This window comes from Phyllostomus hastatus, unplaced genomic scaffold, assembly GCF_019186645.2.
Source record: "Phyllostomus hastatus isolate PE091 unplaced genomic scaffold, TTU_PhHast_1.1 phas_contig_65, whole genome shotgun sequence".
NCBI lineage: Eukaryota > Metazoa > Chordata > Mammalia > Chiroptera > Phyllostomidae > Phyllostomus > Phyllostomus hastatus.
The window spans coordinates 10,029,163-10,044,429 of record NW_025333932.1 but is presented as its reverse complement, the minus strand read 5'-3'; the positions used below and the strand labels follow the sequence as shown (position 1 = coordinate 10,044,429).

The following is a 15,267-nucleotide window of genomic DNA, read 5'->3' as shown; positions in this document are numbered from 1 at the left end:
CAGTTAATAGTTGTGAGTTTGTTGTCATTTACTGTTCATGGTTTTGATCTTTTTTTCTTAGATAAGTCCCTTTAACATTTCATATAATAAGGGCTTGGTGATGATGAACTCCTTTAATTTGATCTTATCCTATAAGCACTTTATCCGTCCTTCCATTCTAAATGGTAGCTTTGCTGGATAGAGTAATGTTGGATGTAGGTCTTTGCTTTTCATGACTTTGAACACTTCTTTCCAGCCCCATCTTGCCTGCAAGATTTCTTTTGAGAAATCAGCTGATAGTTTCATGGGAACTCCTTTGTAGGTAACTGTCTCATTTTCTCTTGCTGCTTTTAAGATTCACTCCTTATCTTTAATCTTGGATAATTCATTATGTTGTGCCTTGGTGTGTTCCCTCTAAAGTCCAAGTTCTTTGGGATTCTATGACCTTCCTGGACTTGCAAGTCTATTTTCTTTGCCAGATTGGGAAAGTTTTTCTTCACTAATTTTTTGAATCAGTTTTCAATTTCTTGCTCTTCCTCTTCTCCTTCTGGAATCCCTATAATTCACATGTTGGAATGTTTAAAGTTTTACTAGAGGTTCCTAAGTCTCTCCTCACTTTTTTGAATTCTTATTTCTTCATTTTGTTCTGATTGAATGTTTATTTCTTCCTTTTGTTCCAAATCATTAATCTGAGTCCTGGTTTCCTTCACTTCCCTTTTGGTTCCCTGTATATTTTTCTTTATTTTACTTTGTATAACTTATACTTCTTTTATTTTGCATCCCTACACAACCAATTCTGTGAGCATCCTGATGACCAGTGTTTTGAACTCTGCATCTGATAGGTTGACTATCTCTTTGTAGCTTAGTTCTTTTACTGGAATTTGAATGTGTTCTTTCATTCCAGCCATATTTCTTTGTCTTGGCTCACCTATTACATTGTAAGGGGCAGAGCCTTAGGTACTCACCAGGGCGAGGACACCCACTTTGCTGTGTTGTGGTGCTATATGTGGGGGAGGTGTCAAAGAAGGAACAATGCCACTTGCTTGGCTCTCACTCCACTTTCAGTCACTTCCCCTGCTACCAACAAATGAATTGAGCCTTTCGGGAGCTCGTTCTCACATGGGTGGGTTTGTATATAGTCTGGGATCTTGTGGACACCTCCAATGGACTCTTTTGTGAGACTGGGAGTTTCTCCCACCACTACCAACCCCACGCGTTTTTACAGCCAGAGGTTTTGAGGGTATATTTCCCTGTGCTGGAAACCTGGATTGCAGTGTTTGTATTGCTCCCCAGTTGTACCTCCCAGTTTACCCATATGCAAATGTGGGATGATCCAGTCTGTCAGCCACTGCCTTTCCTTCCCAGTCCACCAGCTTCTGCCTTGCTGTTGTGTGTTCTCTCTGCCCATTTCTGCCCCTCCTACCGGTTTGGATGAATGTTTCTTCTTTAACCCTTTGGTTGTTGGATTTCCATACAGTTCAATTTTCTGGCATTTCTGGTGGTATTTGGTTTTTAAATTGGTTGTTATCCTTCTTTTGGTTGTGTGAGGAAGCAAAGCATATCTACCTATACCTCCATCTTGGCCAGAAGCCTAATTGGCTCTTTAATGGTGTTCTCACTACATCCATCTGCAATCCAAACATAATAATTGGACATTCTAACATAGCTTTGGATGTTGTTAAAAGTCTGTCTTCCTAACTAGAGTGTAAGACCCATAAGGGCCAGACTTCTGGTGTCACTCACCACATTGTCTTCAATGCCACCTCAGTTCAGTTTGCATTCAGTAATTGTCTGTGTGCAAGGGTGACTGTGTACAATGTATCTTAGAGTTACCTTATGGGACTTTCTTAGTGCCATGTTAAGATCATGTTATTCTGAACATGGAAAGAACCACTTGCTTGACCACTAATTATAGTAATGACCAAGTAAAGGAATGAGAGTTGTACCCAAGTTTCACATTTAGGCATGACTCCACCCTATATGAAGCAGGGAGGGAAAAGGAGTTTAGGAGAACTTGATCAAAGCACTAATGTTAGATGTTTTCATAATTTTATTACCTGATTTAATGTAAACTAACTCACATATGTAAAAAATTTAATATTTTCTTTGTTCACTGTGAGTCAACAAATTTATTGCTTACTACTTGTACATGATGGTGTTATATACTTAGGATTTTACATGCATAAAATCATATGGAATCAAAACTTCAGTGGGTGGTATACATATTAATTAAACAGCATCAAAAATTAATAAAAATTGTCATTGCAGTAATTGCTACATGATGATATATGAGAAAGGTTAATAAAGATGATTGAGTTGAAATCTCTGAAGGATGTCACCCTAAAAGTAAGAAATTATGACTGAACTCAGATTAAAGGATTAACTATGTGGGAGTGATTAGCCATTTCAGGAATAGAGACAGACATGTGCACAGTCCTTGAGAGAAGCAGTCTGGAAGTTCGTACTTCTTTTTATATTCTTTGGAAGATTTTGTATAAGATAGGGGTTATTTTTTTCCCCCTCAAAATTTGTAAGAATTGATTGATGAAGCCTCCAGGCCTGGAGTATTTTTTTAGAAGAAATTTTAATAATAGATTTAATGTTAATAATTTGGGAATATTCACCATTTCCCCTTATCATTATATCATTTTTAATAAATTGTGCTTCCTTAAGAATTCATAAATTTCTTTCAAATTTTTAATATAGGATATATTGATATACTTTATTCCTGCAATCAATAATTTGTGCCTTCTCTATTTTAAAATCCAGTTTGACAAGAGATTGCCAACTTCATTAGTCTTTACAAAAAATTTTGGTTTTAACGGTATATTTTATAATATGCTTGTTTTTATTTTATTAATATGTGCTGTCAATTATTTCTGTTGTCTATTTTTTTGGTTTTTGAGCATATTTTCTTTTCTATTTTATTCTATTTATTTTTTATTAACAATGGGTATGAAAACAATAGAGATAAATTTGGACCTAGGCTTACATGATCTTCTCTTGGCAGGGAGGGAGATGGTGTTTGTTTCTTACTGGTGGTTTGTTCACTAGCTGTCCCAGATTACAGAATCGACTAGGTGCAAGCACAGGTTTACATCTGCTTCCTCTTTGTTCCTCTGTTGAAGCCTTTCAAAGTCCCAAACCAAAGTTTGATAATTAACTGGATTCTTCATCATTGTTCTCTAACCCTGTGACACTGTCATAAATGCACATAGACTTTGGCCTCTCCCCTGTCTTTTATAGGAATCATAGTTCCCTGGAGGAGCAGCAGCCCCAATATTGGGCCTGGGTCTCTGGGCTTTCCTTTTTAGCTCAAATCCTAGCCTTTTATTTTTTCTGCCTTTTAATCTCTCCAATGCCTTGAGAATTTTTTAAAAAATTTGTCCACCTTTTCTAAATGTCACATTGGAGAGTTAGCTTAATTTTCTCATTTATCATGAGGAAGTAAAAATTCTAAGGACCATTTTTATTTTCTCAATTTTTAATGACCATTTTAATGAATTATCCTTCTAGGACTATGTGGTATGCTTTTCTTGCCATCAATTATTCTCACAATATTTCTATTTTGCAAATAATTTCATACTCACTAGAATTCAAATTTCTTGCTTCAAGCCTTTATCAAACCATAAGCAGAATATATTTCACCGGGGCATGGAATGTTGTCCAGTGATGTCTATCCAGAACCTTGAACAGTGCTAGCACTTAGCAAGCCCTCAACTAAGTTAATGAAAGTAATGGAGTCAGATCTTTGGCATTTAAGTGGACTGACTAGGACTTCTTTATTTGTTTGCTACAGGTTGTTGGTTATTGCTTTTCAAAATATACAATTGGATGTAGCTAGAAGACAAGATGTAAGGAATATTTACATTACATGCTATATAGAGAAAGGTTTCCTCATTTATTTGGCTTGGACCCCTTGATGTTCTTTTCAGTGTGTAATTAAAGTATATACCTCATTCACCTTGAGAATTTACATAGGCCGTAAGTCAGTGAAAAGTGAACCCATGCCATTTAGAGACTATAATCATTTTACAAATACTTAATTCAAGTCTAAATATATGTGTCTAGTTATAATGTGGATCTGGTGTTTTTATCCATCCTTTTTCTCTAGGATATTGGTGACTTTCTTAGCCAGGAGCAACAAGGTCTCCAGCCTTGTTCAATCTAGATCTTCTCTCATGGCTTTGATCTGTGCTTCTGACTCATATCTGGTGCTCAGAATTTATTCTTGGTTCCAAGTACATCTGGTTAATTCCAACAGTCAGGTGCATTGCTAAAAAGCCTAAAATAGAAAATTCTTTTATTTAATATTGCTTCAAAGCTACAAGCCTTGCCAATATACACCTCAATGTTTATAGTTTGAATACCATGGCTATTTCTACATGCAATACAGGGACATCTGAGAATTCATACAGCCCTCTTGTACCAGTCCCTCTGAATACAAGAATTTGGCTTGAGTGGAGGGTTTGGGAGCTTTTCATAGATTAAGGCAGAATGCCTAGATTTTTGAAGGCACAAGTGATTCCATCATTCATTTTTATTATGTGTTATGGATAAGAAAATAACACACTCACTAATCAAAAGCCCTTTTTTCAAAGCTGTTTCTTCTGTCCCAGTATAATGTATTTCTTCCACTTACATTCTCTTGGGTCTAGGATTAGAGTAGCTGGTCACCTGAGAAATTTATTTAGTCATCATTTCATCCCCACTTTGAATTATTTAGGCATGAATAATGTAAGATGAGACTCAGGCCCACTGGATATGATTCCACATTTTTTACCTGACTGGATCCTAACAACATAATTGCTATTATTATGGCACAACCATGGCATTGGTGAGCTGAGACCTGAAGGTCAGCAATTCTACCTGTTATAAGCAAATTTATGATGGGATATTTTCATGGTTGTGAAGTGCACCCGCACAGGTACTAAGCATATGAAATTTAGTAATATCTGCAGTCTGACAGCCAGGATTATTGTCAATGTGGAAAAACTGCTAAGAAAAAGGCAGAGCAGCATCTAGGTATTCCCAAGAACAACACTTTATTCAAAGTAGTTTTACATTTGCTCCTCCTGGTCAAAGACTGATGCTCTGGTGACCATGGTAAGCTCAATGCCTCAGCTCTTGATTTTTGAGGAGAGAATGAGTGTCTCTATCCAGTCCTGGTGACATCAAGATCACTTGACCTTCAGCCAGGGACTCAACACAGATGGCACAGGAGGAGTAGTGAAAATAATGGTCAGAATCTAGGCACTGGGGAACAATGTCAGGTTCAAATCCTGCCTCTCCTTATTCAAGTTTTGGGGACAAATTACCTAACCACCATGAGCTCCAATTTTCTCATTGGTAAAATGAATATAATAAGAGTAAGTAACTCCTGGATTTGTTAATATTACTTTAAATTATGCATATTAAGCACGTAGCACAATGACTGTCCCATAATGTGTTCTCTGTGTACATTAGTATTATTCTTATAGAAAATCTTTTCTCTTTATATAATTATAGATTTATTTGAAAGGACTCATACTGCTTCTAGCTGTTCTCTCCCACAACATAGTGGAAGTGGTTATCACAATACTCAGGTATATGTCCTCTTCTTTCTTCTCTTTTTAATAAGAATTCTTCATTTTGTACACTCACAATTGAGAGGAACCAAGATGTTAAAATACTCACACACACACCTCATTCATTCATGCTCAGATAATTTAGTTGGCATACAACTCAACTCATTGAGTCTTTCCCAAAGCATTAATGACCTAAGAACTTCCTAAAAATTGTTAGATTGATTAACATTTTTTGAAAGTTCAAACAGTACTCTCATTGATTTTTATAAAAACTTTTATAGACTAAAGGAAACATTATGTGGGAGTTTGTTTTGTCCTAATGGATGATTGATGAGCCATTCATTGCCTGGGCCTGAGTTTGCTTTTCACTGTTGGGTCTCTGTGAGAGTCATATGCCATGGACATCTTTGAAAAGCATCTTCTGAGGCATCAGGATTTTACATGAGTCTCATGAACCTCACCTCATATGACACAGTGAGCAACAGACTGGTGACATGTGGAAGCTAGTCTCCAGTGTACACTTCGATGACTACATGAAAGCTTTTGGCAAGAAAGGCTCTTTCTTCTTCCTGCTGAAAAGACTCTTTGGGAGAAAGCTGCATGACTATTTCCTTTTAACTCCTTTTCCAGGAGCCTGGGGAAAGGTTGCACAACCTGAAGTACAATCCTCTTTTGGGATTGATCTTTCTTGTGTAAGATAATTTATTTGCATTTTGTTTGTGGCAATTTCAATAGACTTTAACCTATGTGAGAGATGCTTAAATGCATAGAACTCCCACTAATGCCAAAAGAAGTTTCATATCGATAGGGCTTTATTTAAGCCTGCAGGAGTGAAGTCTTAAAAGTTTAGTCAACCCATTCCCTGACTTTCCTGAAAGCTACTTTTATAATAGCTAAAAGTCTCATGATATAAGAAGTTGAAGATGTGGAAGTTAAAATTTTGATTTTTAGCTAAACTATAAGTTTTCTCTCTCTACCCCTAGGTAGTCTATTATTACTTAATCATGTAGATATACAGTTTGTAAAAAGAAGATGCATTAAAGCAGGATGTTTGTAGCCTAGGGAAGTTACTGAGATAAAAAGAATTGAGTTGTGGCAATGAATTCAAATTCAGTTATACTAACATTAGACTTTCCTGGAGTTGGAGCATTGGATGGAGATAGAAAATCTAGTCATTACTTACATCAACTTTACTTGGCACTATTTCTATAGAATGTTCCAGAGATATGAGCCGAATAGATGGAAAGAGTCTTTGGACATTTCCAGAGCTCTATAAATCTAATAGACAGTAAGGTCAATGACTCCAGGTTGCCATGCTTGTCAAAGTGCCTGTAGCTTTACTTACCTATTTAGAAAGCTTATGAGAAAGTTTTTATTTATAGGCAAAATTAGCAAGATCATGTCATGTTACTCAGAAAACTATGCAATCTTATGGAGATAGATCCATACTATCAGATTGTTTAGATGTTTGAACTTCATTTTCAGCTGAGGAAGAAGCAAAATATAAGGCAGTCTCAATGAAGGACTCCTTATTCTGTCATTTTCAAATTTCAGAGTGCATGTAAGTGCCTGGTGGTTGGTAAAATGTAGATCCTCAAGCTCTACCACAGAAATTTAGTTTGAAAAACATTTCCAACAACTGATTAGGAAAATACAGAGAAGCAGTCAAAATGGGAAGACAAAGTACAGACCCCAAATGAAAGAACAAGAGAATTCTCCAGAAGAAGTACTAGATAAAGTGGAGGCAATAGATTTATCAGATAGAGTGTTTAGGGTAATGATTATAACAGCATGAAAAAAGACATGAGAACCATTAAAGAAGCACCAGTCAGAAATAAAGAATGCAATATCTGAATTAAATAATACACTGGAAGAAATAAATATATGTTAGATGAAGCAGAGGATGGACTCAGTGATTTGGAAGACAAGGTAGAAAAAACACTCAGGCAGAGCAGCAAAAAGAAAAAAGAATTAAAAAATGGGAGCTTAAAAATCATTTTGGACAACATGAAGTGTAACAACATCCACATCATGGGAATATGAGAAGGAGAAGAGAGCAAGCAAGGGATTAAGAACCTACTTGAGAAATAATGAATAAAAACTTCCTTAATCTGGTGAAGGGAAAACACACACAAGTCCAGGAAGCTCCAGGAGTCCCAAACAATTTGGACCCAAAGAGGCCTACATGGAGACACATCAGAATTAAAATGATAAGAGAGCATCCTAAAAGCTGCAAGAGAAAAGTAGGTAGTTACACACAAGGAAGCACCAATTAGACTATCATCTGATTACTCAACAAAAACATTTTAGGCCAAAAGACAATGGCATGAAATATTTAGAGTGATATAAAGCAAGGACCTACAACCAAGGCTACTTTACCCAGCAAGGCTATAATTTAAAATCAACAGAGAAATAGGGATCTTCCCAGAAGAAAAAAACAAAAGAGTTTGTTAACATCAAACTAGTACTGCCACAAATGATAAAGGACTTGCTTTAAGAAGAAGAAAAAAAGAGAAAGAAAAAAAGAGAAGAAAATTGTTAGAAAAAGTCTATTGTTAGAAAAAGTCTAACAATAAAATGTCACTAAATATGTATCTATCAAAAATTACCTTCAATGTAAATGGCTTAAATGCTCCAACCAAAAGACATAGGGTAGCTGAATGGATAAGAAAACAAGACTGATACATATGTTGACTCCAAGAGACCCATCTCAGATAGAAAGAAGGAAAAAGACATTTTACGCAAATGGAAAAGAAAGAAAAGCTGGGGTAGCAATCCTTATATCTGACAAAATAGACTTTAAAACAAAGACTATAATAAAAGACAAAGAAGAACAATATATAATCATAAAGGGAATGATCCAACAAGAGGATATAACCCTAGTAAACATTTGTGCATCCAACATAGGAACACCTAGTTATGTGAAGCAAATCTTGATGGATATAAAGGAAGGGATTGTCAGAAATACAGTCATAGTTGAAGATTTTAACACCCCATTAGACATGGGCTTAAATGACACACTAGGTCAAATGAATTTGACATCTTCAGAGTATTTCACCCTAAAGCAGCAGAATATACATACTTTTTTAGTGCGCAAGAGATGACAGACCACATGTTAGAAGTCAAAACAAGTCTCAATAAATTTAGGAAGATTGAAATCATATCAAACATGATCTCTGACCACAATGCTCTGAAACTAGAAATCAATCACAAGATCAACACTGAAAAACTCAGAAAGACATGGAAGCTAAACAACATGTTATTAAACAAGGAATGGATCAACAAAGAGATCAAGGAAGAAATAAAAAAATACTTTTAAACAAATGAAAATGAGTAAACAAAAATCCAAAATCTGTGGGACACTGGAAAAGCAATCTTAAGAGGGAAATTCATAGCACTACAGGCCTATCTAAAAAAAACTAAAGCAAACAAAAATAAAACCCCAAGAACCAAGAAAAAGCCCAAATAAACAATCTAACTTTACACTTAAAACAACTTGAAAAAGAATAAGAAACAAAGCCCAAGGTGAGTAGAAGAAAGGAAATAATAAAGATCAGAACAGAAATCAATGAAATAAAGTCTAAAAAAAATGATGCAAAAGAACAATGAATCCAAGAGATACTTCTTTGAAAAGATAAACAAAATTGAAAAACCTTTAACTAGACTCATCAAGAAAAAAAAGAAAAGGACCTAAATAAATAAAATCAGAAATGAAAGAAGAGAAATAACAACTGACCCTAAAGAAATACAAAGGATTGGAAGAAAATCTTATGAACAACTACATGCCAACAAATTGGACAACCTGGATGAAATGGATAAATTCCTAGAAACACACAATTTTCCAAAACTAAATCAGGAAGAATCAGAGAATCTCAATAGACAGATTACACCTCGTGAAATTGAAGTGGTAATCAAAAAATTCCCAATAAACAAAAGCCTTGGAGTGGATCATTTCACAGGTGAATTTTACCAAACATGCTGAGAATTAACACCTTTCCTTATCAAACTATTTAATAAAATTCAAGAGAATGGAAGGCTCCCAAACTCATTTTACAAGGCCAGCATTATCCTAATTTTAAAACTTAATTTTGTATTTTTGGTTTTAAAAATACAAAAAAAAACTATAGGCCAATATCCCTGATGAACAGATGCTAAAATCCTTAACAAAATACTAGCAAACCTGTAGGAGATCGTTCTGCCTGGTATGGGCCCAGTTCCCACTCCGAGATGCACAGGACATATACCCACGGATAGGTTCTCCCGTGGGACTTGCAATGGACCTAGGCCACTATGAGACTTGCTATTGCTAAAACTCCCTCACCCTGAATTGAGACAGCAAGTGCTTGCTGCAACTTTCCTAAAATCCATGCTAAAACTCCCCAGTATGTAGTGTAACCATACTACTTTTCCCTTTTCATTTGCAAATATCCTTCTTCTGTGATGTGATTAGCGGAATTAGCTCCTTTGTTTTCTGTAAAAGGTAAACACCTAAAGCCAACCTGTGCATAGTAAATGAGGACCATCATGTAATGTGCCCAGAAAAGAAATAAAAGCCTGTCATGGTGGAGGCCTCGGCTTTTGGCTCATCTTGAAAGTGAAGCCACCCGCCCTTTTCCTCCACAGGACTTGGTAGTCTATGTTAATGTCTCGTGTCACATCCACAATGTCGTGGACCCAGTGAGCTGGGGTCTGCATCACAAACCAAATACAGCAATGCATCAAAATGATTATACACTGTGATCAAGTGAGATTTATTCTGGGAATGCAAGGTTGGTACAACATTCACAAATCAATAAACATGATTCACCACATAAACAAAATGAAGGATAAAAAGCACATGATCATATCTATAGATGCAGAAAGAGCATTGAATAAAACCCAGCACCCATTTATGATTAGAAAAGACCTCACAGCAAGGTGGAATTAAAGAAAGCATACCTAAACATAACAAAGTCCATATATGACAAACCCACTGCCAGCATCATACTCAATGGGCAAAAACTACAAGCATTCCCTTCAAGGTTGGGAACAACACAAAGATGTCTGCTTTTATGTCTTTTATTTGACATAGCACTGGAAGTCCTAGCCACAGCAGTCAGACAGGAAGAAATAAAAACCATCCAAAATTGGAAAGGAAGAAATGAAACTGTCTTTATTTGCAGATGACATGATACTGTACATAGAAAACCCCAAAGATTCCACCAAGAAACTACTAGAACTGATAAATGAATTCAGCAAAGTAACAGGATACAGAATTTATATCTGGAAATCATTTGCATTTTTATATGCCAATAATGAACTGACAGAAAGAGAAATTAAGAAAACAATCCCATTTACAATTGCTTCAAAAGTAATGAAATACCTAGGAATAAACCTAACCAAGGATGTAAAAGACCTGTACTCAGAAAATTTTCTGTGGATTTTGGGGTTTGATGTGGTAAAGTGGACAACTTGCAGTATTTAGGCTGAATACTTTTCTTTTTAGAATGTGCAGACATTGCTTTTATAACCAACCCCAAAATGCTCAAGTCCATAACATGTATTTCTAGTAGGTGATGAAACATGGGAGGAGTACTTAATAGTGTTGACACTACCTGCCATCTACATACCTGAGACACATCTGAGCCCAGAATGTGGCCTCTACAGACCTACTAGATCCTCTATTTTGGTCAACACAATTCAAATATTGTCTTTATTTTGTAGTGTGGGGTTAGCCACTGGAAAACTGGGAAATTTGGCCAGACCCAGGGTGATCATCAGTAAGAAAGGAATATTGTAACCATCAGCACTGAAAGCACCTTTAGAAATACAGTGATCTTCTTCAAGCAAGGCCAGGAATTTGAAGAAACCATAGGTAACAAATGGAAAACAAAGGTAAACTTCAATGTTTCTCTTCAAAGCCTATAGCTTGAGAGAGAGAATTACTTCCGTTAAAAGAGTAGACTACTATGTCCTGTTGGAAATGAATGTGCTGCAAACACCTCTATTATGACAATGATTCAATAATGAGTAAACTGATTCTTTAATCAACCAAAGGCCAAACAAGTTTATTACATGAACTTGTCTTTGTAGAGCATCGTAATCTTGACGAGATGATCACTGAATCAAGTGCAGAGATGAGATGGCAAAGAGACCACAATACAGAGAAAATTGGTTGATTGGAAAACAGTAGTGATAAGAGTATTTTTCTTCTAAATACAGAAATAATGCTCAATCACAGAAATGCTAAGTACAGAAATAAATACTTAAGTAGACAAACTGGTTATATTATTTTCAAAATATTTGTATTTCTTTGGAATCTCAATGGATAAAATGGCTGAGAATGAAGTTAGAGATGATGCTTACGTGATATTTAAACTATCAAGAGTTCAAGTTTAGGTTTGAGAATTTAGAACTAACAAAGCCTACTTGTTATTTTAGAAATAACAACACCTAAAAATTATAGTGAAGTGAAAGAGTGGACAAATCTCACTAGTTGGGACTCACAAAGGGACAAGTAAGTCTGAGTTCTAAATGCAAAACAAGTCTCAAATTCTCAATTGTAGAATATTTGTAGCTATCTAAGCATTTCATTTTCAAGAACCCATAGTAACTTGGACTAAATCATGTGAATAATTGTAGCTGAGCTCACTGAGGACCTCTGTAGTTGGCAGATAAGAAGAATGACAAAGGTTACATGAGATGACCTCTAATGATTTTTTAAAGTTTTAGGTTTCGTGCTTACTAATTAACACATACATTGACTATAGATAGATTCACATAGTGTTTTGAATGTATCATTCTTTAGTACAAAGGTTCTTATCCCTAGCTGCATAATAGATTTACATGGAGAGGAAATACCAATATGGGGGCCCCAACACAGATCAAACCTCTGGGGGAGATGGAGCCATCAGTATTTTTTAATGTGCCCCAGATAATGCAAGTGTGCAGAACATTTTGAAAATCACTATTTTAGTATATTTAAAAGGATGCAAATTATGCATAAAAAGCTGCCATATTATTTACTTGTTTGTTTATTGTTACACTCAATAGTATTTCTTATTAGTTTGAGATGTACAGCATAGAAAAAGTTGCCATTTTATTTTTTCTTTATTTTATTATTGACATTATTACAGATGTCCCGATTTTCCCCTCTTTGCCCACTTTCACCCAGCCCCTGCCTCCTTTTCCCTCTGAACACCTCACTGTTGTCTGGGCCTATTCCTTGCTCCCCTCTGACAAGTGTCAGTCTGTTCCGTGTGTCCATGCCTGTTTCTATTTTGTTCATCAGTTTATTTTGATCATTAAATTCCACATGTAAGTCATATCGTATGTCATTTGTCTTTCTCTGACTGGCTTATTTCACTTAGCATAATAATCTCCAGGTCCATCCATGCTGTCACAAAAGGTAAGAGTACCTTCTTTTCTATGGCTGCATAGTAATCCATTGTGTAAATGTACCATAGCATTTTTATCCACTTATCTACTAATGGGCCTTTGGGCTGTTTCCAGATCTTGGCTATTGTAAATAATGCTGCTATGAACATAACGATGTATATGTTCTTTTTGATTGGTGTGTCTGGATTCTTAGGATATATTTCTAGAAGTGGGATTGCTAAGTCAAAAGGTAGTTCCATTTTTAATTTTTTCAGGACACTCCATACTGTTTTACCCAGTGGCTGCACCAGTCTGCATTCCCAGTAGCAGGGCACTAGGGTTCCCTTTTCTTCATATCCTTGTCAGCACTTGTTTGCTGTGTCAACTTTAAAACTGTTTCCTTGTTTTAGTGGTCATGATTCCAAGTCACTAGGGAATGACATGATGATATTTTAATTTTTTTCTGAGTTTAGTCTCATCAGATTGTTTTTAATTATTGTTATTACTACAAATCTACAAATTTTTGTCCCCTAGTTTGAGTGTTAGATATTCAACTTATCTCTATTTTTTAAAGAAATGTAAGATTAGGGGCATGATACATCAGAATTTATGAGAAGGTTTGAGAAGATCAATTCCTCATTGAATTGATTTTTGATCAGTTAATGTTGGAAATCAGCTGTTTTCATGCAGAGTCTGACTACATTGCAGTTTGTTTGCTTTTGTTTTTGTCTTAATAGATCACATAGGCAAAGGCCTCTGCTGAGAATTCATTTTAAAATTCAGTATTATTTAAATATTTTCAATTTACATTCACATCTTTAATACACTAAAGTATATATATAGGCCTGACCTAAATAGTTGATAATGTCATTTAATTATTTGTACAATTCTAATACCTATGTTGTACTTCATATACTTGCAATGATAATAAAAATAAGTAGATGTATCAATGTGGAATAGCAAACAAAAATGCCTTCAGGGTCCTGGCAAGTAATGATGGAGAAGGATCAGAAGTGAGGCAATCTAGAAGAAGGAGTGTTATAATACAAGGATTCTAGTTTCAGCTAAAATTGGAAGCCTCTATTCTACTCCAGAAAATTTTTTAAAAATTGAGGGTCAATTTACAGACAGTGAAATGAATGGATATTAAAGGTAAAGTTCAATCCATGGTGACAAACACATGCATCCATGTAACTCACATCCTTATCAGGACATAGTACATTTCCTTAATCTCAGAATTTTTTCCCATGCTCCTTCCAAGTTAATGCCCTGCCCAGCTACATTTCCAACAAAAACAAGTAGTGATTGACTTTCTATCAGCATATATTAATTTTGCCTATTCTCAAACTTCATACAAATGGACTCATACATTCTGTTTTTTTTCTGTTTTTAAAATCTGAATGTTGTTGAAATTTATCTATATCACTGCATGCAGAAGTAATGTGTTTCTTTTTATTGCTGAGTAGCATTCAATTGCATGAATCTATCACAGATTATTTATCCATTCTTCTCTTAAAACAACTGGGCTGTTTCCAGGTTTTGGCTATGATAAAGTTCCTATAAGCATTCTTATAAAAGGTTGTGGTAGACATATAAGTTATTTTTTTATATAAATCACTAGGCATAAAATTACTGGGTCCAGTTGGTTTTGACAAGCAGGAATATGGGACTACTCTGTACAGATACTAATGAAACTATTTCATAGGTAGTACAAGACTGAGAGGATGAGAAGATGTATTGATGGTAGGAGCCAGAATTTTCCCTCTGGAAGAAGGAACATACAAATGTGGAATAAATGAAAATGGACTGGCATAGATGTAAATTTATGGTCCCTAAGGTATGTGTTTATGTGTGCATGAAAAATTAGACATGCATATCTGCATGCATTTATGTGTGTATGTAAATATATATGTTTAGAGGTCTGTCCAGAAAGTTTCCAGCCATTGTTAATATAACAAGATGGTTTGCACGACATCGATGTAAACTGACAGCCAAGGAGAGTGGACTGAAATGCACATGCATGAACAATGACAACTTCACTATACTAGTCAGTGGGGGCAGTAAATGCCATTGAGAGAGCATGTGTACTGTGTGGCCATCACATTCAAAATGACTGAGTGAGTAGAGCAATGAATCTGCATCAAACTTTGCATTAAGCTTGAATTTTCCTCTGTGAAATTATTTAAGTGATTCAGAAGGTCATATCTATGGGCAACTGATGATTTGCAATTTTAACATGAACACACCCGCTCATGTATCATGTCTCATGCAGGGTTTTTTGTGAAACATCAAATCACCCAGATGATTTAGCCCCACTTGGCATATCTACTTTTTGCCAGCACCACTACTCTTGTGTTTTGAGGCT

General features: G+C 35.6%; 1 pseudogene; it reads left to right on the top strand.

The window, feature by feature from the left end:
* The first annotated feature begins 6,040 nt into the window (after positions 1-6,040).
* LOC123825786 lies at positions 6,041-13,525 on the top strand (annotated as a pseudogene).
* Positions 13,526-15,267: the final 1,742 nt, after the last annotated feature.